Genomic DNA, 6,204 nt, shown 5'->3' with positions numbered 1-6,204 from the left:
ATGAAAATAATAAAATGTCAAAGGTAGCAACAAATTCAAGCTGATCTATTCTCCTCGTCTCATTCCTAAGCAGATAAACTATATATACAAGAAAAATAGACAGACAGAAAACTCCCAAAGGAGAATCTTGTCTTGTTTAAGATATAATGAATTCAATCTTCAGAGACCATGAAGTCTGAGCGTTTCTAAGCTCTGTAATGTCAGTCGAATAATTATCTCACAAAATGCATTTGTGTAGGTGAGGTCCCTCCGGTTTAGTTGTTTTCCTGCTATGAAATGGAAAGCTGCTAGCCCCTTGGAAATAAAGGCACAGGGAAATCAGAGAACGTCAAGTTTGTGTAAACATTGCTTTCCACTTGTATTCTTCACCTAAGTCTTGGTGATGAAACATCTTAGAAATAAGGCTTCTCTGTGACACAGACTCCTCTCTCAGTTGCATGTGCAGACAGCCAGAGTGAAAATTAAACATGTTACCAAACAGTGGAGTGCTAAACATGTCATTAACTGAAAATCTTATGCTGGATTGAAATACAGACATTTCAGAAAAACATCCTTATCAAACACATTTTTTCATTAAGTTTCTAAAAATAGAGTATTACTTGAATTGCAACGTGACTGTGTCATTAACTTGGTCAGGTTTTTTTCAGATGTGTTTTATATTTAGGAGATAAAATCGGCAGCGTGGCCCTGTGGATATGGAAGTGGATTAAGAATTAATCCGTTAATTGGCCAGGCAATTGGGCAAAGTACATAATCCCTCTGCATGATTCATATTTCTTCATCTTTAATACTGAGTTTTCATGCACTTCAACTTTCCTGAAGTGTTTTGATTTACACAGATAAAAGGTTTATATTAATTACTACAGATGAATACTGAAATGCCATAAAAGCATTGCTTAATGAAATATTGATTTAAAAAAATATCAAGTAGGGCTAAGTCCTTGCCTTAGATGTTGAGAAAATGTCTGTGAAATGGGGCTCTCAGATCAGTCTCCTCAGAGATGATTCATGGCTCTGAACAGAGCAGACTGGATACTCAGAATTACTGAGCTGTTCAGTGGAAAAGCCAAACCCTGGGTCTCCTAAATGTCCATCTGGGATTGCCATTAACAGTCCAACAGGCACCTGAGATGCCACCACTGCTTGCAGCAAGATCCCTGGTGACTCCAGAGCCTACAGGCTGCTTTTTTTGTTAAGTGGAAATGAAACCTAGGGGAGTTGATGGTATAATTTCATGTCTTGTAAAAATCTTCCAATTGTATATTCTGTCTCTTTTTTAGTGGAGAGTAGCCTGGATCTGGAGGGGGAGCATTTAAGGGTGGGTAACTAATGAGGATGTGTGGAATCAGAGAGACCAGAGATGGAGGGAGGAGGAGGCAGTGGTACCTAATAACTAAATTAGGGAATCAACAGAGAGCTGTTTAAGCCTATATGTACAGAGACATTTACAGTAACCCACGAACACCTACAGTTTAATGCACTGCGGGTATTTTAGTGACAGTGGTATGGTGAAGCATTTCAATAACACAGTCAGAAAGTTTAACTATAAGGACATTGTGACAACAGCCTTGTAATCAGTGTTTTATCATTAGAAGTGCTTGAAAAGAAGTTGAAAAGCAATTTGAAGCATCTGAGAGGTAGAAAATCATGTGAGCGGTATGCATTGGGTTAAAATAAATAAGTTCACCTTTTTGCATTCACAGTGATGAACTCTGACAACTTTATATTCATGTTCCTATATGACTATTATAATCCTTCTCTGAATTCTGCCCTATTTTGTGTTACTAGATTTCCCTCCTATGATTCCACATTTTTGCCCTTCTTTCTTTATGCTTTCATGTGCTGGATGGCACTGAGATAAAACTGACCGCAGCCGTGTTTCCTGAAGCTACAGCAAATGCTGCCTAAAAGCTTATCAATATAACTTTCTTTTCTTCTCTGCCAGAAAATCACTGGGCAGAGTGGCAAGGGATGAGCATGGCTGACTCAGATGTGCAGCCCTGAGGCTGCCTCTGCCAGCACATCACAGGTCACAGAGCCAGCGGCTCTGGCAGCGCTGCTCATCCACCAGAAAAGGAGAGGAGACACGTGCAAGGCTCTTACCTCTCTCTGCTTCCCAGGCTAGCTCTGTGGTTTCTGAGATGAAATTTGGCTGCAGGGGAGGCCAATGGCACAGCAGGGCCATTAGCATTTTTACCACACTGCAGATGAGGCCCCTGGAAACCACCCAGGGCTTTGGGCTGCAGACAGCCAGGTGAAGCTCTGAGAAACCCCTCACTAGACTTCAGTGCAGCCAGGTTTTTTATCACAGGTATAATTTTAATTGCATCCATAATCACACTGAATTCTGTAGGGCTATTCACATCTCTCTCTCCATTTAGGCTCTTTCTGTAAGTACTTTGCTGAATCTGTCCCTGGAAGTTTATAGGTTGTTTTTTTAAACTACATGTAGACCTCTTACGTCACACAACAGTTTGACAAGTTTAATTAAGAACCCAAGCGCCACTTTAGTGACCCAGAAGCGCAGTTTAAAGCACAGATGGAAGTCAAGACAGATCAAGTGTGAAAAGGTAAAATCACCAATAGAGTGAAACTCTAACCTTGTATCAAGTGCCTATGCCACAAGTGTCCCAGCATCTTCTTGGAGACCCTTGCAGAGGTGAGGTGACATTCAGTGGGAGCCCGAGGCACTGAGGTTGGGCGCAAAATAGTAGAGAGAGCAGACTGAGACATGGACAAAAAAAGGAAGAAAACAACAAACATGCAGTGAATCAGCCTGCCCACAATGTGTTTGAGGGAAGCCTGTGAAAGGCAGGAGCTTGTAGCCCCCTGCACAGGGCACATGACCTCTCAGTCCTCTGCATCTCTGTGCATGGTACAATAAGAGGAGAGATTCAATACAACAGAAATGACAGAAGCCAATAAAACCCTCACTACATTTAGTGGTTTATGGTGTGGGGAGTGGGGAAATCTCCCATTCATCTAATCTGTAGCAAGGCATTTCTGTGTTTTTTGTTGATGGCTGTGAGAGAGCTGCATGCACAAAGGCTCAAGGCACACTAATTCATGTATTCTCTCAGGATCATCTGTATCATGTACAAGAGCCACTGACAAAAAGAAGTAAAATCCAATAGAGAGCAGCTTTTTTACTTTTCTGCTGGTATCCAGAGTGCAGTCCTCCATCTCTGTAGCTGCCCTGTGCCAGCTATTTCCTTGGGTTTCCCAGGCCTGTGATCCTACAACTGCAGACAATGCAGAAGCATAAATAAAAAATATCTCCACAGAAATAATTTAAAGGGATGATCTAGAAATAGACTGAGTTCTCACCCAGGGCTTCAGTTTTGGTAGTGATGGTGGCTTTGATGTGCCTTCTTCAGACTCCATGCTAAATTCATACATCCATCTCATTTTAAAGAGTGGGAGAATTAATCCTGATTTTAGCTCTGTCACTTCAGGGAATGAAGAAGGAAACAGCCCACTAAAATAGATCTGAACTCAAGTAATGAGGTGAAAGTCTAACTCTTTATGAGTATCCATTTAGTATCTAGTAAAAGTACAGAATATTCTAGATTGTATCCATCTGATTTTATAGTTCTCTGAATAATGAGAAAAAGCTGAAAGCTGGATCTATTAAACTCTTCATATAAAAACAAAAGCTGGGAATCAGCAAAAAAAAAGAAAGTGTGAAAAGTTTCACCTAAATTCCCTTTTTTTTTTCCCCACTGTAACTTCTCTCCCACTATCACTTCAGTGATTCAAATTCTACTCCACCATCTGTTCTGAGAAGAAACAAATGGAATCTGTCTAATTTCTGGAAATTCTGAAACAACCTGGGTAGTCTCATTCCAACAAAGAATCTGAGTACAAGTCAGCTTGTTGACCTTTATATTTTACAAGAAAATGCAGCTGAGACTGATCAAAAGAATGCTTATAGAACAGAAAGTAAATATCCCAACAGAGTAAATAAGGCCAAATATTAAATATATATATATATATATAAAATATATATATATTATACATATATATATATATAAACTCCTTCACTGCTCTGCCTAATGTACTCATGACCTCAAGTAACAGGATAGTGTCTCACTGATTCTGCCAGACTGTGTAATGAGTCTGAAGGATGTTCACAGCAAAGTTACTCAAGAAAGTTCCCTGAAAACTCTGGATTAAAAGTTAAAAGTGAGTATTGAATCTGTAATATAACTTGGCACATTTGAAACCATGTTTTTAACCTTGTCAGCTGCCTATGAGTTACACAGCATGAAGAGCATCCTTTCCCTTTGATGGCCAAGGCAACTGTACGTCATCTTTTCACTGTGATGTTTGAGGGACATGACAGATGAGCCTCCTTCATGTTCCTGTTCAATGCTGAGAGGTGCAATTTTACTGACAATGCACATCAGCCTCTCTCCAGGAAAAAGGAGTTTTCAAAAAAAAGGATTGAGAGGGAAAGAAAAGCCTTTTGGAAGAATTCCTGTAGTTTTTCACCTGTATTCCTAACTTAGCTTCTTTCCACGTATTATGCAGACTTACTAATACTGATCTATAAAACAGATAACTGCCTTTCAGATTCCTTCTGAGGAAAAGCATGTCCCACCAACACCTGGAAATAAAGCCTGCTGGGGACTCCAGTCACTGCTGCTGGAGATTTCTCTTTTGCCTTACAGGCTTCAAATAGGTGGTTTCTAGTGTGGGCAAAATCTGGCATGCAGGTCGAAAAGTCTGAAACATGTGTAAGATTTCTTCATTAAGTACATTTTAGACATATACAGTAATTTCACGAATACAAGCCGCAGCAATTTGATAAAAATTTTGGTGGAAACCCGGAAGTACAGCCAATATTCCAGGGCGGCTAATATATGAACAATATTCTAAAAGCTGCCAACACGGAAGTGAGAGCCCGCGGCAGCCCCAAGCCAAGCTGGAGCTCGGCCGGCCCCGGCTGAGGTGGGAAAGCCTGGCAGAGGCGGGGCCAGCAGTGCTGGGGGCGGGTGGCAGAGCCTGGGCCAGCAGGGCAGGGAAGCCCGGCAGAAGCAGGGCTGGCAGTGCACGGGAGCCAAACTGCATAGGAGAGGATAGCAGAAGCAGGAAGCCTGGCGAGCAGGGCTGCCCGGCGGCAGGGAGAAGACCCGTAGAAGCAGGGCTGGCAGTGCACGGGAGCCCAGGAGAACCGGGGCTAGCAGCGTGGGGGAGCCCGGCGGTGCGGCGGCCAGCAGTGCCGGCCAGGGCGAGCAAACATGGCAGCGGCGGTGCAGACGGGAGCGGGGAGCCAGGGAGCCTGGCGGCAGCGGCGGCAGCAGCACCACCCGGCTGGCGCAGCCAAGCTGCAGCGCCGAGCCGGGCCATCCACCCCTATCGGCAACCATGAGTGGGCCGAGCCTGCCTGGCCCCGCCCCGAGCCAGTAAACCCCGCTATGCCGCGATCCTGTTACTAATTGGCCAATTTGTGAAAGCTGCGCACGGATTCTCGCTACGAACGAAAGTGCGGCTAATATTCGGGGTGCGGCTTATCTATTGACAAAGACAGCAACATTGTCGAGGCACCGGAAGTGCGGCTTACACTCCGTGCAGCTTGTATTCATGAAACTACTGTACTTAAAAATCTTCTGACAGCTGACACATACCTTAGTTATTCTTTGCCTTGTGTCTGGCCATGACAGAAATGATGACAGTGATACTTTTGGAAATACTGGGCATAGGAGTCAACTTAGGAGTGTGCTCTGCAGCAGTTCTTAGCATGACATGATCCTGATGAATAGCACCCAGCTCAAGTTCAGCAGTCAGAGCATTTGCTTCTACCGCTTCCCTCCTGGAAGTCTGACAATTGAGTAAGCAGTCTTCGTGCAAACCAGAATTATTTCAGCTCACAGGAGAGTAGTACCCACAGGCCTCTTTCAGAATCTGGACTGCCTTACTCTGTCATTGTACAAGCAATCCTATCCCAAAAGTTAAGTAAGTATAAAAATATGCAAGTCAGATAAAATTTAGTGCAAATAAAAACTGCTCCACACAGAATCCTGAATCCTGAATGAGTTGCTAGTTACACAAGAAAATAAAATGGAAATTGTTTTAAAATTACTTACAAAGTACTAGCAGATGAGGCCAGCAGAGGAGAGGGAGAAGAATATAAATGATTCTTTCAAAGTTTTAAGTGAACCATTTGCCACCACTGGCCTTCAACCATCTTAAACCATTATT

The sequence above is a fragment of the Catharus ustulatus genome, chromosome Z, assembly GCF_009819885.2.
Source record: "Catharus ustulatus isolate bCatUst1 chromosome Z, bCatUst1.pri.v2, whole genome shotgun sequence".
Lineage (NCBI taxonomy): Eukaryota > Metazoa > Chordata > Aves > Passeriformes > Turdidae > Catharus > Catharus ustulatus.
Note: the sequence above shows the minus strand (reverse complement) of the source record.